The sequence below is a fragment of the Lonchura striata genome, chromosome 3, assembly GCF_050655825.1.
Source record: "Lonchura striata isolate lonStrDom1 chromosome 3, ASM5065582v1, whole genome shotgun sequence".
Classification (NCBI taxonomy): domain Eukaryota; kingdom Metazoa; phylum Chordata; class Aves; order Passeriformes; family Estrildidae; genus Lonchura; species Lonchura striata.
In genome coordinates this window covers 65715805-65741617 of record NC_140705.1, presented here as the reverse complement: position 1 = coordinate 65741617, position 25813 = coordinate 65715805, and the positions used below count along the sequence as shown (strand labels likewise).

General features: G+C 37.2%; 1 protein-coding gene and 1 long non-coding RNA gene across 4 annotated transcripts in view; both read right to left on the bottom strand.

The window, feature by feature from the left end:
• Positions 1 to 25813, bottom strand: part of LOC110468846 (SAM and SH3 domain-containing protein 1) — a 526394-nt gene that overhangs the window by 454201 nt on the left and 46380 nt on the right. The window lies entirely within an intron of this gene.
• LOC146767926 (uncharacterized) overlaps positions 1 to 25813 on the bottom strand; it is a 130033-nt gene that overhangs the window by 82498 nt on the left and 21722 nt on the right. The window contains exon 1 of the long non-coding RNA XR_014953811.1: positions 1 to 25813. This exon is cut by the window's left edge and continues 43475 nt beyond it; it is cut by the window's right edge and continues 21722 nt beyond it. This is a non-coding gene — a long non-coding RNA (uncharacterized LOC146767926).

Below are 25813 nucleotides of genomic sequence, written 5' to 3'. Positions count from 1 at the left end.
ATATTTCATCAGATTTAAAATAATCAATTTTTACAGTGATCAGCTGTACATATTCTTGACCAGTCATGAATTTGCCACCTGACACTATGTAACTGGCACAAAAGGTATCCTATAAATCAGCAGCTGCACAGTGAAGTGGGGCAGGCAAAGAACCTGCTAAGACCATGATCAAGACAGGGCACTTCTGCTATGAAATGTATCAAGGAGCATCTAAAGACAAAGTTATGTTTGAACTAAGACACGTCATTATTAAATCTAATTAACTATTATCAACACAGAATTAGACTGCAAATCATAGAAAAAAGTGTTCACTACACTACTGTCAGTAATAATATTTTGACCCTGTCTTGATGTAGGTTATATTTTAAGATATGCACTTTTTAAAACATGAAAAAAACAGATGCAGCATTATTGCTCTGTTGCTACTGGTGTTTAATATTGCACTTTAACAAAATGCTTCAATTTAGATGTTGGGCTTGTATTCTTTATTTTCCTTCTGGTTCCCTTAAATTTGATAAGAGTTGGAAAGTGCAGTTCATCTTGGAAACAAGGTTGCTGGTTCTTTGTTTCCATTACACACAGCATAAATATGATAATACAGAAAATAAGGTAGCTAGATTGGGGGTGGGGCTGTCAACATGTGGAGTTTTCTCAGAAGCACAGAGGGACAGGATGAGTGACACCAACACAGGCTGTAATACAGGAAATTCCAATGAGGTATTAGGAAATAACTTTTCAAAATGAAATAGTTAAGCACGGAAACAAGGGGCCGGTCCAGTTGTTGAATGATTATATTTGAAGAAATTTAAAACTTGGTTGGACGAGGCTCTGTGCAACCTGCTGTACTTTCTCTAGATGCAACTGGACTTAATTCTCCAGAGATTCCTCCTGCTTAAATTACTCTGAGTGTAAAGCACCTTGAAATTCCTTGCCTTCCAAATGACCACTATTTGTAAGACATTTTAAATTACTACAGTTAACAACATGGTAGGTAGTACTGTCAGCATCTCCCTGGTAGGTGAATTTCTGCTTCTCAGGTAGGTAAATAACCCATGCATCAGTGACCTGGGAGGCTGCCTTGAACATCTTAAGCTTTGTTGACAAAAATTAATTTCTTCTTTGCAGTCTTGGCATGCTTCCTTCTCTCTCCATCCCTATCCACAGCTGTGACCTATAACTAGTTTTGTGCCTGTAAAATAATTAGTGGCATTAATTCTTCGTGATAACTACATCACACTTTCCCCAAGCTGCCATTTTTATGAGGTTTGATGTTGCCTTCTTCTACGCTGGGCTTTAAAACTCTCCATGTGCAGACAATAAAAACAAAAATTAATTGTGCTCCCATAATTGAAGTTTAGCTACCCAGAAGTCAGCCAATTGGAATAGGATGTTTACAAAAATAGATGCTTCCAAATATACTAGTAAAAAGCTAAAAAGGAAAGCTGTAGATAGACTTTCTACCATTCTGATACCTACAGTGGATTATAGTAATACTCCAATAAAACCACATCCAACATCTATACAAAATTTCAAAACAACAGTATAGTTTCTAGGACAGAGAATTCTTTGCTTTAAAACCAACATACCTTCACAGAAATCACACCAAGAGTAAAAGACTGAATTTTATAAACATTGAAATTGATTTTTGAGTGCAAATGTTCCTGCCATTTTTTGACAACCCTCCATTTTTTCCTAACTTGTTAAGAAGGAAAGAAGAGCAATCTCACAGGCATCTGACACTGACAACTACATTGAATTAGGCTTTGGACAGAGTAATAAATTATCAAGATTGGTATTATGCTGTATATTCATCAGCAACTGAGCTTTTAATAATTCAGGAACACAAGTATAACTACAATACCACAAATACCAAAATCCATTTCCATAAGGAAACACAAAAGGAATAAAACAGAAAACAGGGAGATTTTTAAACTGTGAGAAAATGCCCAAGTGGAATAGCAGCTGTTGCATTTAAAATATTTTAAGGCTTGAGTATATACAAATATATCCATATATTTATGACACTGACTTTGTCAATTGAAAGTTAGAAGATTTCATGTCATTCATAATGATTAATTCTAATGTCTAATAAATAGTCTTACTGTATTTTCCAAACATGGCCTAAAGCCAAAAGGAACCCAAAATCAATCAAAATGTTTAATTTAGATGGCTGCCATCTTTTCCATTTTAATGTTAATTATTATAGCTGTTGAAATAAACACTAAAGAGAATGATTTAATTTAAATAGTGTTAAATTAGGACATCCCAACAACTTCAAAACTCTATCAGAAACATTTCAAAACAGGAAATTCCCAATCACTTCCAATTAAGATTGAAGCCAGGAAAATTCTGGTGTAGCTTGCTGCTTGGGCTGTTTGTGTGCATGACATGAAGTATTTCTAATGTGGAACTGCAGTGAAGAGATAGCATTCCAAAGCCAACCATTTTAGAAATGGTAATGAACTGTGAGTATATTTTTTAAACTATATTTACATAAATAAATTATCACTGAATCAGAAGACCCTAAATAAGGAATAAAAGAAAAACCAAAAACTGTCTGCAAGTAACTATGTAAAGTAACATTACAGCAACTTATGCTTTGATTTTTAATTCATTGCTTTTATTGGAACAAAAAGTATTTGAAAACGAGTGAAAAGCTAATGAGCTTCTGTTTTATGTTCTGGGTAGTGAGTCAATCTCACACTCTAAATCATCCACGGGGATAATGAAATACAAAAAGGGATGCTGTAGATCTGTGTCTCAGCATTGAATTAATTATTTTGTCCCTGGATCAAGCACATTTAATATTCAGATGTGTTACAGCTGTTTTCCAAATTTACAAAAAATTCTTTACAAGTGCAGGTCTTGAGTGTTTCTATGTTTTAGAGAAGACTCTCTAGAAAAAGCAAAATCTTTTCCTTTTCGCCTATGTTATATGTGAACATGCTTAACACGCGTCCTGGTACAAACGTTCCACAGATTTCAGATGTGGAAATGTCCTGAGTTAACATTAACCTTGAAATTCAAGTGTTTAGGTAGGCTGAAAATACTAATTTTCAGGAATTTTATGGAATATTTTCCCTTGGACACAGCATACAACTTGATCTATATGCTATCTGGTATTTATCAGCCCCTGCACAGCTGAACTACCTGCTGCCTAGATATCATTGCCAAATTTTCAGGCACTGTCCTTACAGACCTGAGTACCTCTAGACTGCACTCTAAGATCACAGGAAAAGGAGATGCCTCCGTTTCAGAGACTAGCTCCATGACAGATGTCCCATGTAGCCAACAGGAACCAAAAATGCTCGCAGGAGAGCCTACTGGTGCATCTTCAACTCCCCATCCCCTGTCAGGGGAGCACAAACAGCAATATACCTGTTAAGGCTACCTGGCATGTAATCAAATTTAGATACATAAACTTTATAAATCTAAAATGTTTCTTAATGTTTTTAGGTAAGTCTCATGTTTCTTGTGTGAAAAAAACGCAGTTTCACACTGTCCCTCAGCCCAGATGAATGTCATCTGCAAAGCAGGACCATTTCCTGAGTCTGGACTAACATACTCCCAGATGCAAGAGAAATAATCTTCAGTCATTCACATCTTCACTGAGGATTTGAAACCAGAGATGGGAAGGCTTCCCCTTCCTCATGTTTTGGGGTGTTTTTTCCCTCCTATCTTTCACTCCCATTGTAATTCTTCAGTGTGGCAAGTGGATAGAAATAATAATGTGGATACAGCAGACACTTTAATGCCTAAAACCAGATCTCTCAGCTCTCAGAAAATTTTACTCATCAAAATCTGAGTATTAATTGACTGGAAACATGTTAGACATACCTCAATAGCATGTTTAGGCTTCTAAATGTGTTTCTCTACCAAGTTTTGGGCCCACTAGGGTAAGGGTTTACTATGTCACTGAAACACATGAAAATGGAAACAGGAGTGAGGCAGCAGAAAGAAGTTTGTCAGTGAACACTCAGCAAGTGTATATAGAGTGAAAGGTGCTCTGCAATGCCCAAGGATAATGGGCATCTTCTGTCACACCATGTCCCAGAGCAGAATCTTTTACATATTTCAAATGATCATAGTTATGTGTGCTTCAGTGGTTCCCCAAACAGAAGTGCTTTCACTTGCAACCTGACACAGTCCTCAAAGACTGGGAAAAGGAGGTCCAGGAATGCAAAACTTTCAGAAGTACTGCAGCAGAGCTGGGAGACCATTCACAGCCTAAACCTTTCTTAAAAGCCTCAGGTGATCATTAATATATTGGATGCTCTTACAGAATTCATAATGTCTCAGCTGTTAATTAACTAACTAACAGATTTACTCCAGCCTGATTAAGCACAAGTAAGTTTTTAAGGAAAATTCATGTTCTGGAAAAAACAGAGATCTTCATACTTGATTTCATACTGTATTTCATCTCCATTTCGTTAATGAAGTTGCTATTTTGTAAGCATAAATTGGAGTAGTCGAGAAATTAACTTTTGTTGTCTCAAGCTACAAGTAAAGAATTTCAGTCCCATTTAGTTTTTCAAGAGAACAGGAACAGCATTGAAGGCTACAGAAATTTATTGCAATAGAAAAACAATTGCTGGGCTGCTCACAGAAATTAACAAGTCATGGTCCTACTATTTTCTGAAAAAGTTACTCCCTTATTAGAAAAAAGCCACCTATTTAATATTTCTGGAAACGGCAGTTGTTTTTTTGGGGGGTCATTTATTTGTTTTCTTCTCCTCGGCCATGTTTTGGGGAGATATTTCCCCTCCTTTAACTACAGCAAGGATGAAACAGGTAGTTTAAATTGCTGAATAGCAATTTCAACAGAATTGCTGTTCATGTAAATTACCTACCCCCTGTGGCATGTTTACTAACCAATCAAAATATTTTCTTCAGACAAAGCACTGCAATAAATTTAAATGAAAATAAGGACAACCACAACACAAGACATAATAAGAGATTTGTGCACAGCATGGAAAGTATCTACTAAGTAAGAAAATTATGTTCATGCTTTACAGTGCAAAATTTTCAGAATAATATAGTGTATTTATCATTTTCTGCAGTACAGTTGCTTCCAACAACTTAATGAAAAAACTCCAGTAATAAGTTGCTATTGGAATTGCTGGGAATAAAAAAAAAATAATCTGCTTTTCAAAGCATTTGAAAAACCATGTATATTTTGGAGAGCAGATCTTTTATCACAGTATTACTATAAGAAACACTTACTGAAATGTACATTGCAACCCAGCCAAAAAATTCCATCTAACAATTTCTGGGGAGGAGGTCCTGGGGAGGTATTCTCCAGGAATACCATAAGAAACCACAGTGGTATAAGGAAAAGTATTGCCCCTGGTTTCCTGTCTTCCCCATGTAAATGAAGATATGCCCATCATATGTTGTATCCTCCCCAGTTTATGCTCATCACTGTTTGTACCATCCTTTAGTTCTAGATAGTTCTGTGTTCTCCATTCCCCATTAGTTCTGTCGAGTTAACCACTCCTTTCCCTTGTTCTTGTTAGTCCCGTTTATGCCACTCCATCTCTGCTCCCCCCTTAAACCCCCTTCCCATTGAACTGTTTGTACCCCATCCACCCCCTTGCCTTTCCCAGTTATATCCTCTGGCCCCTCCTCCCTGCTCACTCCTGCAGCCTCCTTCCCCTGTGTCCCAGTGTCTCCCTGCTCCCACTCCCATCTCCTTCATCCTCGTTCTCCTCAATAAACCCACGTGGATTACATTGCCTCAAGAGTCCTCCTGTCCTTTGGTGGAGACTTTATTAGGCTATCCAGGCACCTGTGGTCTAGCCAGCAGCAGGCTGCCCTGCCGCACAGGGCTCAGGTCACCCACACTGGGGTCCATTACAAGTGCAAATGGAGTATAACACTGCTCTCAAAAATTATGGGGCAAAGCACACACACCAAAGCTGAACAGAAAGGAAGTGTAAATACCCAGTAGAATAACCTTACATCTCCTCAACAGACAGATGTTAAAGACCCTAGTTGCTAGCAAGCTCAGAAAGTATCTCTCTTGGTTTTTTTCTGTTTACTAAAGACCATACCCAGAAGTGCACAATAAACTACAACTTTGGGAAATGATGTCTATCCCAAGCCAGGGTAGAGTCCCTCAGTTTGCTTTGTTCTGTGACCTGATAATCCCAGCAATTTTCCCCTTTGGATTTGTGACGTTCTCCCTCCTCGCACAGCCCCCTGAATATCAGGCTAGCTCAGAGGTCCGAGGCTGTGAGGGTAGGAATATCAGGAGATGGCAAAGATTTCCAAAAGAGGCTCTTACTCCAGATATGTTGGTTCAGCTCTCTTTATACTGTAGTGTCCTAGGGGAGAGTGGGGCAAAACAGAACGAACAGGAAATGTCCACGGTCTATGTAGACTTTGGACAGGGAGAGCTTCTCTGGCTCTCCACCAGCACCGTTGGGACAGGATGGGGAGGTCCAGGGGTATCTTGATCAGAGTCACAGGGTCCTGGGGACAGGGGAAATAGAGTGCCCATGAGCCCATTGTAACAGATTTGTTAATATTTTGCATATGTATGTATATATGTGTGTACACATACACCTATATATTTATTTGGATATAAAAATGTAAAAAACCAGTACTGACATCTTGAGTCAAGATACAATAAAATTTCAACCCTCCTCAAATCCAGTTTGCTTATATGCTGGCATTTGGCAGCTCACTGGCTGCCACAGTGTTAGCCAGTCTCTGTTCAGACTCTTCCCAACAAGAGATCCTGGAGCCAGGAAAACAGTCGTGTCCCCGTTCCCCACTCCCCCATTCCAGCTTTCAAAAGAGTGAGATGGCTGATGGTGATGCTGACTAAGAGGAGTGACTCCTCTGCACAGCAGTGACTCCTGTCTGGGCCAGAAAAAAGCCAGACCCACCCTCCCTAGTAGCCAGTCTGTCGCAGCTCCCTTGTCTGTCCCTGCCCCTCTCAGAGAGGAGAAGCATTGTTTTGCTTAGCAGGATGGGTCCAGTCAGGCCTGGAGACCTGCAGCCTTTGCAGTCCCTAAGGCAGAGCCCATCACATCACAGACCCCACTGCACCCCCAGGCTTCAGCACTGCAAAGTCTCAGGCTGTGCCCTCAGCTGCTTGTGACCAGATTGAGACACATAGCATTCCCAGAGCTTCTGAAAAAAAGGGCATTCTCCTGTGAAATGGCCAGAAGTTTTTTGACATCTGATAGTCCTTTTCATTACTACTTATTTTATCTCCCTTCTAAACTGAGGCTGCATATTCAGACAGCAAACCCATCAATACACCAACATACTGAGCTACCCAAACCAGGCTCAGATTAAATCCATCCCTCCTGTATCACATCTGTGCTATGGAAACAAGTACACCATGGAAGAGTGCATTGCCACAAGTGCTTGACAGTCAAGAGGCAGAAGCCAGTTGGTCCAGCAGTTCTCAGCCACCTCCATTACTCATCCAGCCTGAATGCATGTTCATCCATCCAGAGAAGGCCGAATGTTTGAGATACATTAAGATAAAGAGGATGTCATGGAACTAGTGGGGACAATACAGAGGCAAAATACAGGAACGTGCCACTGGGAATATTGTGAATAGAAAGAAGGAAAGACCTTATATACAGGGAAATGTGCCATGATCTGTCATAGTCCATCCAGCAACCTGATTGGTACATTCTGATTAAGGAAAATGGGAGAAAATTGGAAGTATTAAATTGAAGAGACTACAATTTTAACTCTTTTTGCTTTTTTTTAAACAAAAAAAACTCAGAACATAAAAATCAGTAATTGCATAGAGAAGTTAGAATGAGTGTGACTTATCTTACAACGTGTGCAATGAAACTGAAGGCATAGAAATGCAGGGGGCAAAAACTGATTAGCATTGTTTTGCAGAATTAAAAAAAAAAAATCAAAGTAAGAGCAAAAATATACCTAAAGTTTTGACAGCCGTAACTTGAACAGCTGTCAAGGATACTCAGATTTTGTAGAACCAACATAACATCTTGAAAGGTTATTAAAATCTTCTGTTTTATGGGTTTAAACCTGTCTTTAAATATCTGTAATTAGAGTGAAAACAGTTGGAAGAAGAACTTATATGCCTACTGTGCCATTTTTACAGCTTCAGTTATCAGATGCTGTCAAGTACACTGTCAGAGCCAGAACACCAGCCAAGGCAGCACTGGAAACTGATATTCCCATAAACAAAGGGCTCATTCCTCATCACTGAGGCTTCCCATAGCCATTGTTCTGCAAAGTCAGTGATTCCTAAATCAGGGTTAACAGACCAAAAGAAAAACCAGAAAAAAATACTGTGCTGCTAGAACTGGATTCACACACAACAGAAAGTTGTTATGCTGTACTTCATTAAGTACACTGAATTTCGGTTAAAAGTTTAAATGTGAAATTATGGTATACAAAACATGCAAGGACTTACTTTGGAAAAAAAAAAGTCCTTCTGTTTTAAATTTATCCTCATTTTTTTTTCTTTTTCCTCCAAACCAGGGAACATTTTAAAAAAATTGCATATAGCACCTTTGTCTTAAATATCTATTATAGCATTAGGTCAGGTTAACTATTCAGTTAAAAAACGAGCTGTATGATCCAGTGTGAAAAATCAAGCCCAGATCTGAACTGAAAAATTCTCCCTTGGAATGGTAAGAATAAAAAACTCAAAAGTTACTGATTCCGGACAGATCTTGAGGTTATTTTATCTTTATTACTATTTTGCATAGAAACTAACAGCTACCTCAAGCTTTTTTAAAACATTGCAATCTGTGTTTTATCTACAATTACAGATGAAAGAAAAAAAATCAGTATAGAAAATCAATGAAAAATAAGACTTGTCTTTTTGTGCCATAAATAGTTTAAAATTTTTACTGAATCTTGGCTGAAACCCCCCCTACTTCCACAGAGATAGGTTAATTTGAGTCTGAATATCTTGAATCCTGACTAGCCAGTACAGATGGCAGCATGGCTTAGAGCCCAGGTTCTAGTTTATACTCGGTTAGCACTTGCCCATTTTGTAGCAAGAACACAAATAGAAACACTCAGAATCCTCCACTACCCCTCTTGCAACCCGTAAGAAATGCTAGCTTTAGAAAGGCTTCCCCATAAGGAAGTCTAGTTTTACACATCTGGCTGGGATAACCTTAAGATATCTCAGGCCTTGGGAACATAGTTGCAGACACGAGGTTAGACCACACTGTCCATCAACAAGCACAATAGCTACATTTAAAGAAAAAGATAAAATGAACATTAAGATTACAAGCATGAACTTACAGTACCTGAAAATCCATTTCCTTGTCTCTATCACTTTGGATGGTAGGGTCAGGATATGGAGCCAATCAGATAGAACTATTACACCCTAAATTAACACTCTGCCCTAGTAAGAAACATTGGGAAGGCCACCTAAGAATCAACTTCCAGACATATTGAGGCCTTGGGTGAGATCAGCCATAGGAGCCCCACATCTCTGAAAACTGTGGTAGGTGGCAAGGTTTACCTGCAGCCACAGAAATGGGCTGGCTGCTCATTCTGTAAGTGGGGATCACACACAGCTTTTTCCATCCCACATGGGCAAGATGGGAGTAGTTGAAGCAGTGCTGTGAAAGCAGCAACACATGTCCATTTCCAGAAAACCCATGCCCGCCTAAAGGCTTCAAAAATTGGTAGCTATATTTCCATAAATATCCAGTCTTTATCTGTGGAGCTCTGTGAAGTGTCTCTAGTGTTCAGCTCTATTTAAAAAAATAGAAGGTGTGTATTCAGTCAGTATCTTTTCACTATTTAGTTTCTTTTTACTGACACTGCTTGGGATTGTACATTTCTATTTCAAGTCTTCCAGTGGCTCTCAGAGTAAATCCAGAAAAACCTGACCATTTGCAGCACTATGCTGATTTTAAGAAAGGAATGACAACATACCAAGTGGAAACAGAAAAAGTAAAATCTAAAAAACAAAATCTCAACCATTTGTATTGTTTAATATGCTTATTAAAAATAAATTACATACAGTAGCTTCTAGTTCTCATAGGACTATTTACAAATTACTTTTAACCTTCCATTCCTTTTCTATGTTTTCATCTCCAGTTAAGTACACCTTAGAGCCTTCAATCAATGTGTCCTTCCACATATCTGCTAGTCAGAGAAGTGCTATTCTCCCATGCTTCATAAATATGGTGCCTGGAAAATCATTATTAAAACCATTCTTGTGAATGTTCAGGTTCTAATTCATGATTTCTCTGGAAGGATTTAATCAAACCAAGATGTTAGATAATGAAGAAAGCTCTTCCAATAGGCAAGAGCAACAGATCTTTCACAACCCGTTAGAAGATGTGCCAAGACAAGTTCCTTCCCTGTGTAATAGAAGCCACAGAGATCAGAGTTTCTGATCAAAGTCCAACACCTCGGCACTGCCAAAAGCTGACAAGCCTTTTTTCTCCTCTTTCCTGAAAGGAGCTCTGTAATCACACAGGATTTTAATAGGATAACTATCTCTTGGACTCAGACTGAACTCAGTTGTATTAAGCTATGATTAAACTATATGACAGTTGCTACATATAGCATTACTTCATATATTTATTTTTAAAGCATGCTGAGATTCTTACACAATCTACACTACAGTCCAGGTCAATGTCCAGGGATTTTCTTATTACATAGAAATTTCCCTTTTGTCAGGGACATTGTATGAAGCATGGAACAGAATACTCCAAAAAGAGCAAGTGACAATTCTGCTCTATTTGCCAGTCCAGATTATAGAAACTGAATTTGATTAAGTTATTCTGTTCTGACCAGCATAACGATGAAGAGGTTTTAACTGCTGGAAACATTCTCCTATACATTCCTTCTATGGGGCACTGCTTTGAACTTTTTCATAGCCAGAGCACTTAGGAAACTCATGGCTATGAGTTCCTTCATCAAGATTTAGGGACTGAAATAACAAACTGACCATGCAAAAAACTAGAGCAGGTCTGGCAAAGTTTACCTGCTCGTGTTTTGCATTGCAGCTTACAGAGTGTTTTCAGCTCACTAGGGAGACACACTCCCATCAGTGGGAATGCAACTTGAGGCCATGTGAAATCTTCTTTAAAATTTGAAAGCACCATAAAACTGTTCTTGACTACCAAAGAACCAGCATTAACAGGGTCTCTTGCAAGCAAAAGAAAGGAGATTTATAGATGATACTCTATGTAACAATTCACACTCAAAGCAGTGCAGAGGTTGAGAAGGAGGAACATTGAGATCTATGCATGTGACTTTCCACAGCTGTGCTGATGCTCTGCTTCCTGCAGAGTGGAGGGACAACCACACACACAGACCAAGCAAATCACACCTTAACTGAGGGGCTCGTGTGGACAAGGGCCACTCCAGCCAGCCAACATCCTGCATCAGTCATGTATTTTGTTAAATAATTTCACACCACTGAGACCCTTCAAAAAGCTAAAGTTCTTATAGAAACTTTTAAAATTCCTTAGCAGTTTTGGATCTTCAGTTGACTTTTAGATGTTATTCAGTTAGAAGCTCAGGAGTAATATATAATTTAACAGTCTGGACTTCTGACCTTCTTACCTCTTGTATTACTGATTTAGTGTACAGCCACAGCAATACCCCAGAGCTGATTTTTGCTTCATTTACCAGGAGAAAAGGCTAAACACTGACCAAAAAGATCTAATTGTCCTCAAGAGGAAAGACAGTTGCTATAATGTGTAGCCTTAAGAAGAAAAGTCAGAAGAACCTCAGGACACAGAAAACTGCTCTTTCCCGAGTTCCAGTTCTTCTGTTTGAGCTAAATCAATTAAACATGCATGCCAATGACCTAATTCTGTTTCCTAGAGATGTGTTACTTATGCAAGAGAGACTATAACAACCTTTTCAAAACTATTCCCAGTCATTTGCAGAGTTACATATTTAAAATAAGTACAGTGCATAGTGAAACGTAATAGTGAGAAAACATGCAGAACCCAGTTTAGCAGATGGATTATAATCCAAGTTATACTGTCAATTACATCTCAATTCAGTAGAAACAAATGTATCAGATTTCATACTACACATTTGTGGAAATTTTAGCACCTACAGAGAAATGAGTTAGCTTCCTGAGGCGCCAATATTTTCAAATTTAAGGTGTTATGGAGGCATAAAAATATCATCAATAAATGATAACATAAACCTCTCATTTAGCATAATTTCTCTTTTAAATCTACCAGATGGGGAAAGAATCTATTTTCTCTTGCAGTTCTCATCACTCAATAGTCACTTATTTTCCCAAAATATTCTTCAACCAAATAGGATTTAACTACTTATAATAGTGGAATAATCACAGTTAATATTCTGAGAGAATTTTTATAGGAAACAATTTTCACTGTATGCTTGGACTTGTATTAAGAACAGTTCTTGTGAGTCTAGCGTTTTGTGATTATTAAAGTGCAAACTGCTAACATGAGGTCTTAGAACTTGTTATATTAGCTTAAATCTCAGCAAGGACTAAACCACTCAGATGTATGTGTATAACAGAGATGTATTAAAAGAGGTTTTGGTATAAAATGCCATTATTTTAAATTTTAATGTTGTGGCAGACCTGCTAAAACTATCATTACAAGCTAAACTAAAGAGAACCAGGCTTTTTATGCCTGCCTATGCATGAATTACTTCTTAAGAGCAGGAACAATGGGAACATGGAACAGATTCCTCTGTATCTGGTGATATTTAGGTCTATTTGAAGCAGTTCCAGTCAGCCTAAGGCTACCAGTGTGGTGCTGACCACACACAACCTCTTAGCAACTGTTGTATGAGAAAATGCTGTGGGCTTGTGCACAAGTGGAACCAGCTTTTTCCTACCCATTACTGGCCTGATACTCTTCCCAACCAAGCTTTTGATTTTTGCTGACTGAGTTCAGTCAGAGAAGAATTTTAATCCCCAAATACTCTCATTATTTTAAAAATCCGTAAGATAAAACACACAATGATCCAAAACCAGAAAAATTAGTCTCCCTCTCTAAACAGGGAAATCTTATATTAACAGAAAACTTTGGAAAAAGAAAAATCAAGTCTCTGTAAATTACCATTTCATAGTGAAAAAGCTAACGTATATTGCAAAACTGAACGGATTTTACTTTACACATTATATTTAAAATGTATCTGTTCATATCCTGGCACAATCCAGACAGGAAACCATTTACTGTCCTGCCAACAGTTACTTTATAGTTTGAGCAGGTTGTTTCCCTTTGCTTTGAGAACTAATTTAGCTGAAAAAGACAGCAGACCAAACTCTTCTCCTGGTGAAGTGGTCTTTATTCACCCCCACCACCACCCACACACTCACTTCAAATGTTACTGCTTGGCCAGGGAACAGGAAACAAATTAGTTCCCTTTGCACTGCTTAAATGGAAGCAGATTATCCCATATTATTGCCAAATGGGTGAAACTGAAGTCACAAGATGCAATCACGTGCTTGATAATGTTTGTACACATTATGATCACACTTTCTAGTAAGCTAATTAGGGTATTTTGGCACACAACACCCATAAATATCTTAGAACACATCTACGGTTAGATATTTCTAAGAGAAATTACGTGCTATGAAAAAACTATTCAGCTAGAATAAAGAGAGGAGATAGGAGGCATTTTTTCAAGCTATTGCCTTTATGAAACAAAAAAAAGTTAAAAAGAACAGCTAAAGTTTAGATTCTCCTTACAACATACTTTCCTTGCAGCCAGTCAAGAATCGTTTACCAACCTAGTGGATGATGTAATCCTGTAATCCCTGTGCTGCAACCCAAAAACCCACGTGCCAACCTAAGTATGTGGCTACCTCAGAATGGAGGACTGCTTGCCATTCCACAAGTCCAGACAATATTAATGTCAGTGCTGGATCTTCCTAACTACTACTTTGTTGTAGTTTACTATAATAATGAAAAAGAAATGTGAAAATAAAGGCTTTTTAAAATTCTCATATCAAGTGTTAAAACCCCAGAAACATTCATCATGTCTCAGAATTAAAGCTAACTTTTTTTATGGGGCTTCAAACAGGAAAACACACTGAGTACAGCAATGAACAATAAAATATTGTTGGATATTTCAGAGAGATAGAGACTGCTGATTTTATGCAAACAAGAAAAATTAAAATATGTACTGCAGAATTAAATTAAATAAATGGAATTAAGACTGTTTTGCTGCATTTTTCTGCAACTGCATGTAAGAAATCCTTTTTTCTCCAATTTAAGAGATCAACATACCCTAAAAGTATCTCCACATATTTAGGCAAAATCCTGCAAATGCCAAACCCTAATACTTTGCTGTTTATTTCCTGCTGGAAGACATACAAATTGTGGTGAGCAGGAAATATTTACTCCATCTCACATCGCATACTTCTGAGATTAGATATGTGCTTGTGTGTCTGTGTAGAAATAAATGTTCATGCTTACAATTTTCTTGAAATCTTACTAAAGCAGCAGGAACACTGCACTCCATCTTTCCTAACACATCCATATTAAAAATTTCCAGAGACAGAGGCAGGAACTCATTAGCAAACTGAAGACAAGTAAGATGAAGCATCCTAAATTATTATTTTCCCATTAATTGTTTTGACATTACAAGATAAAAATCTGTCACAGCAAAGCAGTGTCTATAATGCATTATGTAAAGATAATAAGCCTTTACAGATCAGATTTTAGTCTGGTTCCCCAGGATGCCACCTATTACAATTTGTCAAATACAAATAGCTAAATAAAGAAATTAAATCAGCATTAGTGTATGCTTAAATTTTTAAGCTCTGAGAATTGTTATAGATGTATTGTCAACCATGTGTTTGGTATCTAACTGAATTATCATCAGTTTATCAGATGGTAATTAAGAACTCATGTACATGTTGAAGAAATCAATTTGCATGTTACATAAGCCATAGTGCCTTATGGCTTAATAAATATAAAATCCACATATACCCATTTTTTTCTTCCTAGACTGAATTATGCTTTAAAAAGAAAATACTTTGTATCACATACAGCTTTCTATCTTACATTAACAACGTCATAAAACGTCCTGATTAAAATATCAAGGAGTGATTATATTTTGCTTCCTAGACATTCCAATTTCTTATTTCCTATATCAAGCACAATCAATAATTCATTGCAAAAATATGTGCTTCACATTTGTTTTCAGTAGTCATTCCATTGACCTTTCACCAACATGAAGATGACTATAATCCAGTCTTGACAAGTACCCATCTCATTAATGCCTTTTTAATCAACAAGGATGGAAACCCTGTCAAGTTCTAAATAAATGATGTCAAAGCACATTCAATACACAAAAGCATCATTCTCTCAATATATTTCAGTGTAAATGGGTTTAGTATGGAAATCTAAGATTAAAAAGCAGTGGGCAACAATATAGGAAAAAGTAAAAAGAGAATATATAAGAGCAGGGGTTTCAGTGATATGTTGAAATATCAACATGATATGTTGAAATACTAGGGGTTTTTTTTGCTTTGGGTTAGTGGGGTCTTTTTCAGTTTGCTGGGCTTTGATTTTTATTCCAATCCCTGTCCTCCCCAGTATCACAAAAAGATATGAACTCTCAGGAGTTCTTTTTCCTCCCAGCACTGTTCCACTGCCACCAAAATGCTTCAGCCCCACTCTTTCCATCTTGCTTTGCACACTCCTGTCTGACAGCTTCTGACACAGCATTGCCTCAGGGGCAGCAGAGGGTTCACCAGGAGCACAGCAGAACAGGGGCTATGATTTCAGTTTCAACGCTAGTTCTTCACCCAGGAGCAGCAATCGCAGCAAAATGAATCCAGCTTTAATAACGCAGCTCCAGGCTAATGCATGTTAAGTATCTCGGGGCAGGGGGGATATGTGCACAGACTGGTCAGCACTAGCAGAACTAAAACATGCAGAAAAATACTCACACACAAATTCAGAGAATTCAGAAAATCCTGAAATAAGAATTCACCACTACTAACTTCAGTCAAGTAAGTTTTTTCTCCCTTGACTTCCCCCAGAAGTAATGAATGAAGAGAGTAACTCGGCAGGAACTCAACTTTGATCTTTTGAATCAGTCCAGGAAAAAACTTGTCTCCCATTAATTACAGAGAAGATTAACTTTTTTCAAAATCTCCCTTTTGTCTCTATTCAGCCCATGCAAGCAAACTTTAAAAGTTTGTAATTTGGCAAATAAATTATAGAAGAGATATCCCTGTCAAAAAGGCCACCGGCTTCTGAATTTGAAGGCAGTGCTCCAGTTATTGATCTCAGTAGAAAAAGCTAATTATTATTATTAGCTGCTGGAATTATTTTCAATGTAAAACATTTCTTTCTCTTCATCTTATTTCCATAAACTGTGCAATAGTTTAGTCCAAAAATTTAAAAATTAAATTTTATTTAAATTCAATTTAAATTTATTTAAATTCAATTTTAACAAAGTTTAATATACACACATGTATAAACATAGTGATCAGGCCCTATCCAAAAATATTACACCTTGACTGCTGTAAGTCATTCCAGTGAGGTAAAAAATGGCCACACAACAGGGAAGAATCATACAGAGCAATCCATTCTCAGGGATCACTGTGCAGTGCTATTAAATGTTATCAGCATTAAATGTAAGCACACAGAATTTATTATTTGCTTACTAAATGTAAGCACAATGAATTGTTCTTAACCCATACCCTTATCTTCAAAACTAAAACTAAAATAATGTGAAGGCTTAAAGCTCTGCTAAATACCCATTCTCAAAACTTCCAAAAAAACCACATCTCTCCCCATCAAGACAGTACCACTACAATGTTCTCAGATCTACCCCCTCCTCCCTTCTCTCCTTGCCCCAGGAAAAGTAAACAGCTGCATTTCACCAGATGTTCTTAGGTATAGATTTGTATCTTTGCTATTAGTACAAAATGAGACAATAAACAAATTCAGACCATATAAAATTGTAATTCAATCCTTCATTTTAGCAGTTTCTGTATTCAAACATTTAACCAATGCATCTAAGTGTATTAAATGATATTATAAAATTTTTATTAAAAAGTCTCTTAATATCTTAGGATCTTAAAAATACATTTTTAAAAAGCTGCCCTGACTAGTCAAGGCAAAGCAAGACTACTACACAACTGAAGGAAATTTAAAAAAATTTCTGAATCCCTTCCTATATGCCATTCATTTCAATACAGAGAAAGACATTATACTTTTCTAATAATATGTGATGAAAAACTTCTTACTATTATCTGTGGCTGGGTTTTGGAAAAGTTCATGGGGAGCTGATAGTCATGTGGTAGCCAAAATGTTTTCAGGGTTTTTTTAAGCAATTAAAAGACTAACTATGTTAATACATATATATTTACTGAAGGCTTCTAGGCATGTCCTTGAAATAAGCTTTTGAAAATCTGCCAGACAAATGAAATGGCATATCTTTGCATTGTCTCGTCTGACTCATGTTGGCTAAGTATCTCCTCACTAAAACTGGACTTCTCCCATTCAGGCTTTCTGATTACCATCCATAATTACCCCTTCCTTCCAAAAATACTATAATTCTTTCTTACAAACAAGAAATAGAATATGCTATATTTTGATATTTCACAGAGATCAGGAAAAACCCCTCTAGATTGTTCCTGTTTTCCCACATATTGCTCCTTTTTGTGTTTATTAGGTTCAATCTACCAGACTTAATGGCGTTGGATGAACATATCTGAGAATTCAGCAAAAAGTTGTTACGAAGTATGGCAGTGGGTCAATATTTAGATTTCTCTGCCAATGGAAATAGAGTGTTGAATACATAAACATAATGCTGGGCTTCAGGGTTGGTGTATGCCAAGTTATTCTCTTCCCACATATGGACCATAAACTTACTGAAAGCAGAGGCAGCGATCCTAGGTTTTAAAGCAGCTTATGAAAGTTAGCCACTGCATGCCCCATTGACTGGGCATTTCATTCCTCAGCTTTCCTTCACAGCCTCCTAGCATAATGGATGCCATACATATAAATTCATGTTCCCATACATCAGATTTCTACAGTTATTCAGCTGTCTCAGTGCCTAATTGGATTTTTAAAAGCACTGAGTAATTTAACATTTATTGATTTCAATGGAAGCATGCATTCATGTGATTACCTGAGTCTGTAAGTACACTAACATCTATAATTTAACTGGACTTACAATGAGATCACCTAATTGGATAGTCCAATTTTGTCATTGCTAGTGGTGTGACTTCCAAAGATGCTGAATCTTTGCAAATCCAAGGGACTCAGAGCTTTGTAGATGATCAGCACTTCTCAAAAAGCAGACACTGAGCTTATCTGCCCTAATAAGAAGAAGGAGGCTACCTTTGATCAAGTATGCCTGACACAGCATGTTTATTTGAAGTGCTGAAGTGTCATGCACTGTATACTGAGAGAGTCTGCCTGAACAGGAGACTAAGGGGTCCTTCTACATTCATTCAGCACAGACCTGACATCCTAGCAGCTGTGTTTAGGTAGTCTGGAAGAACAAAAACTGATTAATGTTTCAAAGATCCTTAGCACATACATCAAAAAATAAAAGGTTCAGACTGAAATGTCTTCAAAAACCTGTTTTTGCCAAATGGTGTAGCCTCCATGTTGTCCTACACTTCGAAGAAATGGGACCAAAGACACACATCCATTTTTGTGAGACCCATTTTGGAATTTATTTATTTATGCCTGCTTAGAAATTTAGCTGGCATATCCCTGTTGCCCAGCCCGTTATCTGTACAGCTAGAATCTACGGTACTGGAGACATCCTGATGGAGTAAAACTAAACACTACAAACAGCTAATGTCAAAGGAATGAACCAAAGTAAGGAAGTCAAAAATTCAAGACCATACAAGAGTTTGTCAGGGAGATAAAGACTACTATTTCTTGAAATAATCTCACCTTTAAAACATGCTTTTAACCTATGCCCCTCAGGGAGCTCTCAACCCTAGCCAAAAATAGAGTTCAGTTCAACAAAATTATCTACTTTGTCTCTCCTAGAAGGAAGTTTCTCATTAAGTTGTGGTGATAACAAAACTGTATTTTCTCAGCACTTAATGTGAAAATCTATAATGTGTTTTCTAATACACAAGATAGGGAAAAAGTTCTGTCTCATTCAAGTAGTCTTATTAGTGCTAGTGTAAGGTGCAGACTAACACAGCAGTGATAGTTAAGTTGTGCTTTTTTTTGAACAAGATGAAAGAGATAGAAGTAGCTTTGATTAGGACACAAAAAGGGAGAAAATCAAGATATTAATAGAGGCAAGACCACTGCTTCCACTGCTGGAAAACAATTTCAAAAGCACAAAATACAAATAGTCTTGTAGATCTGCAGATCTTAATTCTGCCTTTAAAAACATCTAGAAGCAGGTTTTACGCTGCACTGGTCCATGGATTTGAATCCATGAACACACTGAGATCTAGGTTGGAGAGAAGGATTCTCCAAATGCTTTTTATACTACAGACTGTGCCTTAGCATAATCTTACATGCATCTTTCCTTTCATAGGAGCTGACAACTTTTCACAGGTCTTACAGCATCTTGTCAATGACTAGGTAAGTTACTTACAAGAATAACATTAACAAAGTGGTTTTGTCTTCATTTTGACACAATTTTAAAATTGAAAATGAAGATAACACATACAATTAGTTAGCTCTCTAAGGATCAAATACTTGACATACGCTTACTACACCATCAGTAACTTGTGAACCACAGAGTGAAAATCTTTATGACATAGTGGAATGTCAACAAAAGTAAGCAGGTGAATAGTGAGTTTTGCTCATTTCACTGAACTACTCAAAAAAATCTTAGCTGTGTTGCTTGCCTTAAATCTACAGTATATACAAGGGCTAATCCAATAGCAAAGGATATTTAGTAGCATTTTGTAAGTAGGTAATGAATAGAGCTTGGAAGGTAGGGTGGTCCATTTAGAGGAACAAGAGGAAATCAAGGAGGGGTGTGGGGACATGTGAGAAAGAAAAATGTTTTTTGAGTTTCTGATTAGCCAGATTCTAAAGATTCTTTAGTCAAAGAAAATATGCAAGATGCAACTACACAAAATTCTCCACTCCTAAATCAAATGATAATATTATTGGTTACTCTTTTCTAGTAAATGCTTACATAAGATTTTTCCTTGTTTGATTTGTTTGATTGTTAAAATTTTTCCTTGTTTGTTTGAGTTTTGGTTTGTTTTTTTTTTGGGGGGGGGGGAGGTGAAAGGGGAAGCAGTTATTTGTTGGTGTTTTTAAAGTACTTCTTTTCAGTTATAGGTATAGAAACATATTGTAGAAGTTAGAAGAAAAAAAAATGCTGAACACCAAAATACTACTACTTCAGCTGCCACTGACGCTTTTCCATTAACAATTGGTCAAATTTGTCTTTTAAATTCCAGCACAAAAATTTACAGGCACACTGAGGATTCTTAAAGATGAGCTACATAAAGCTTTTGCCCTTGGAGAAGACTGAGGGTCTTGTTAATTCAAAAGAGTTTTATAGAGTTAGGTTTTCTATTTTCTTCCTTTAATAGAGTCAGGATTTATTTCCTTGCTTGGCCAGCATTATTTCTATTTTCCAGATAGTCCTGTTTGCTTGGTTAATCACATGCAGACAGCTATTGATACAATGCAACTGTAGGTTTCTGCACAACATAGTCCAGACAATGAACACTTAACAGTTATCTTTAGCTCAGTCTGTAGCTAGAAACAGAATTATACCCCAGCTCAGTCTTCAGTTCCCAGAACTCATCTGGAAACCAAGCCAATGTAATCTCAAAGCTCCCTAAAATATCTGTGCTAACACTAAATAAAATGAGCAGAAGCTGAAGGATCAAGAACAAGGTGTTTCCTCCATAAAGCCAGTTTTGCTCAGGTCTGAACTCCTATAATGTTTAATTCAAAGCACTTGTTTCTTGTTGCCAGTAGTTTGTGTTGAGTTTGATGCCAGCTGGCAAAACTCAGCCTGTCACCTCAGTAAAACTACCTTCCCAAACAGCCCAAGCCCACAGCAAAATGTCAGTACGGACAAATGCCAATTGAGAACATATGCCTTTGGCTCCTCTGACAATGTCCTTTCACAGTATAGCACCTTCCTCAGCATGGATGCCTGGCACTGGGAAAAGCAGCCAACTCTGCATATGTTCCAATAATACAGCAACACTAGCAGCTGTGGGCTGGCAAGTTTTTGGAGTGTTGCGCACACCAACACAGGAATAGAGGGGGTGTGGTTTGCATTCTAGGATTTCATTAAAATTAATATCATTTGCTTGAGGCTTAAATCCTTCTCTTTACCTTCTTTTGTTCATGATAAATTAAAAGGGAGGAAATTCTAAGAGGAAGGAGGGATGAGAAAAATAAAATAGATCCTTGTCAGTGAGAAAGACAATGTGCTAGCAAAAATGCAGCCATAGTAGCTTAGCAATTACATCCCAGCCTGTTGTACGATTATTAGAGCTGACTAGTTCACATATACCTTGGCTTCTATGGAACAGAGAGGGAAGCAAGAGAATTAGTTTCAGTACCTTTGGCTGACCACAATTTCATTACTGAATAAACTGATAATTGCTTTAGTTGTGCAAGAGAAAATGCCAAATAACAGGTTTTAACACTTGTCTTTGAAAAAAATCCACTTTTCCAAAAGAAGTTACAAACCAAGCAGACTAGCACAGCAGACACAATGAATCCTACCTATTGTAGTATGCAGAAAAACGTTGTTTTTTGGTTTTTTTTTTGTTTTTTTTTGTTGCTCAAACCTGTGCACATAGCGTGTGCTCAAAACAGTTCTCATTCCTGTCTGAGAAATGGAGAAATGGTCAGATTGAATCACATAGGCTGACTTTGCCAGACTTGACCCAAATGACAGCATGTTTTCAAGCTGCACTGCAAAGTAGCATGCCACAGATAAGAACATTGTGGTAAGATCATGACTTATTGTCACAAGGTAAGTAGGTTTTGAAATTGAAAGCAATTGAGACATTTGCATGTTAGCATGGTAACATTCATTTCTGCATGAGCTTTTTCTGGTTCATTGGAAAGGAAGCATTTGAATACCATTCCCATAGATTTTAACAACACTTATCTAGACACATGTACGTCAGGTAAAAAAAAACAATAAAAATAGCTTTTTACTTAGAGGAAAAGATACAACTTAAATAAATCAGGCTCTTGCTTCATATACAACTAAACAAACAAAAGATTCTAGTTCTTGGTTTGCAAAAGATCAACAGCTAATATTGCTGCTCAAGGGACAGTATCTCAGTAGACATCTGGAAAACGTACTGATTAATTAATAGATTCATTAATTAGACAGCTGTAGTGTTAGAAGAGAATTTAATTGTTTGGATTAATAACCCCACTAATTAGTCCTAAAGAAAATCATCATCTACCCATAGAGATGAGAAAACACTGACTTCCTAAATGCCCATCTGCATGATTAACTTCACATTTCCAGAACGTGTTAACTAAGTACTGACAGACTTACAAGACTGTATATGCCTCAGGAACACCCAGAGCCAATCTAAAGGCTATGTTTTTTCTGGTATATAGCATATATACATAATAATTTACCTATTTCTTGAGTCTGAAATATGGCCCTGACATGGGAATCTGAGAAAAACAATTATAAACAGTAAGCCTGTGTGGGCTACATAAAAACTGAGGCAGTCTATGAATATTACTAAATTTTAAATTATCAAGGTATGCAAGTGACACAACAGCAAAGAGGAGCCTATGCAAAATCATGACAGGACTGTAGGTTTGTGAATAATCTTATTTGTCTTATCTCATCAAGATAGACATAGCCCCTTCTAAAAAGGAATGCTGAAATTATATGAGGTATTTAATATGAGCCATAATCATCTAAAATATGTGACAGCCAGCTTAGAGTTCTGTTTAATAATGAGCTAAAGACCTCATTGCAGAATGTTCCTGTCAACAGAGTTGAATCTGATAGTATGTCTGTTTGATGTTAAATATGCTAAAAATTCACATGCTCGTTTTCCTCCTTTGTGTCTTAGTTGCCAAATGTATAATGCGCAGGTAGTATATCAAGGAGTTTAGTTAAAATAAATTAAAGAATTTTGTGAAGCACAAAGGTGCTTTACTGTCATTCATCTCAAAACCCCACAGATAAATGGGTCATTTTGCATGGAATTTCATTTAATTAGCATAAAAACTATATCCCTATATAGTAGGAATATAGAGAGGAAAAAACAGTTTGCACATCAAACTTCCCACATGACAAAAAAAGTTTATAACCAGTTGGAAAATACTTAACTCTGAAATAATTAGAGAGGAAAGGAGATAGGGTAAAGTAGTTAAAATTGCAAAGGAAGCCACAATTTGATGTTTTTTTCTCGTTCTGAGTACTTGCTTCTGTAGACATAAAATTCTCTTCCTGCATTCATGAATTCTTTAGCTTTTTAGGTCTTTGCATGCTGTGGAGTTTTGGAAAATGAAGTTTATTGGCTAAGTCAAAGACTGAAAGAAACCACACCACATCAAATTATAAAAGCTACTTAGTTACATAAAAATTCATGTAGTTCCTTATAGAATCTTAATGGGGAAGAGATACCAAGTACGTTTTTAAAATTCTACAGCATCCCTCTATGCACAGCTTCCTCTGAGTAAAATAAATTTTTTAATGAATGTGTGCCAAATTATCATAATAAACTGCATGACATTAGGAAAGAAGCCGATAGCTCAAGTGAAACTATGACTTAAATACATAAAAATCTTGCTGTTATCTCTGGCCAGTGCTTATTTTGCCTGCAATGTAAAGCTTGAATATTAAAACCAAAATCAATATTTCTTCTCACAAACACTTGGAAATTCTGCAGTTGTATCAGAACTTTCAGTTCCATATCAGTTAAATCAGAAGTTTCTTAACAGAATATTGATCAAGTAACTTTAGCCATTAACTTCCATCCTACCAAGTACCTGCACACTTGTGTGTACCATATGCCCAGCGCTTCCAAAACACATTGCAACTCACCCAAAATGCAATCTGCAGAGCAAGAACTGAGTAGGGAGTGGGAGAAGCACTTAGAGAAACCTTCAGAGACTGCTTGGGTAAGAATGGGGTAGAAAGATAATGTGGTTGACCACATCTGGGCACTAGATACCCAAAGCTGTTCATGAGTCAAGGTAAGGACAGGGAGAGGTCACTCATCAGTTACTGCCATGGGCAAAACAGATCTGCCTTGGGGAAATTAGTTTCGTTTATTATCAATTAAATCAGAGGATGACAATGAGAAATAAAACCCAATCTTGAAAACCCCTTCCCCCACACATCTCTTTTCTTCACAGGGTTAGTGTCACTCCTGATTTCTCCAGCTCCTTTCCACAAGAAGTGACTAGGACAGTGGTCAGTTCATCACACTCTGTTACTCCTTCCTCCTCACAGGGAGGATTCCTCACACTGTCCCTGCCCCAGTGTGAGGTCACTCCCTCAGAAGACAGTCCTCCATGAACTTCCCTGTGAGTCCTTCCCACAGGCTGCAGCTCTTCACAAACTGCTCCTGTATGGGTCCTTTCCATGGGGTGCAGTCCTTCAGGAATAGAAAGCTCCAGTGCAGGACACCACAGGGTTACAAATTCTGCCAGCAAACCAGCTGAAGTCTGGGCTCCACTCTCCACACACATTCATAGCTCCTGCCAGGAGCCTGCTCTAGTGCAGACTTGCCACATTGTCACAGCCTCCTTCACGCATCCCCTTGCTCTCCACCATCACATCTCCCCAGAGCACATACTAATAAACAAATTATAGGGCAGAACACATTAGAACATTTCTTGTCCCTTGTTGAATTGTAGCTGCAAAGTTTGTCTCTACAATGACACAATCAGGGCTAAAAATAGAGAAGGAAGAGGGGAAAAAAAGTAAATAACTCCACAGTCTTAAGACAAAGACATCCATCCACTGTTCTACCAACAATACATTTTCTCAAAAGAATTATTTGTTTTATGCAATTGTTATTTCTATTTTATACAGAATAAAGACACAGGTAGCAGAAAAAATATCCACAATACTGAGAGCTTCCCCTTTGAAACTGTCTATTTCATTTAGAAACTTTCACAATTCAAAGCACAACTACAATTAAGTGAAGAAGTCCTCTGAATAACCTGGAAAGAAGATAAATGATCAAAAAATGAGATGAATCATGCACTGGGATGAAGGGAAAACACATGTTACTCTAGTCTCCTTTTATGCCATGTTTATAAAAAGAGCAAATGATTTCTTTTTAACTGACAGAAAAAACAAATGTGAATTTTAAGAAACAAGTAGAAAACACAGCAAAATATGTTCAGTGGAATGTTGTGTGTGGGAAACCACCTTCCTGCCTTCCCTAAGTATACCAAAAGTTAACAAAACCACTCTAGGGAAAAAACAAACATTAAAGCCTATGGTAGAAAAATTTTTCAAGTAGATTTATTTCAGGGATAAAATCCACAAATTCTTATTACACAGTGTTAGGGAAAGACAGATATCTATTTAGATTGTGGTGACTGCAGTCAATAGGTGTATTTCATCACTGCTGCTGCCAAAAAAGACAGCATAGAAATGTGTCTGACAAGTATAAAGAGAAACTGAATGATTTATTATTTGCATTACATCAATAACTGAAGTGTCTAAAGGAAGATGAACCAAGTGGGATCATCTGGTTAAAAATAAATCATTGGCATTGCATTTCTAGAAATAACCTTTTTCCATAACTCATCAAGTGACTTTTTTATATTACTTTTTCTTCTGCATTGGACACCCTTTTCTCTTGATGCCTATTTAAGAAAGTATCACATATAGCCAATGATTCTGCTCACTTCAGAAACATAAAAATCACCCTAATATAAGAGTTACCAAATCTTACATTTAATTG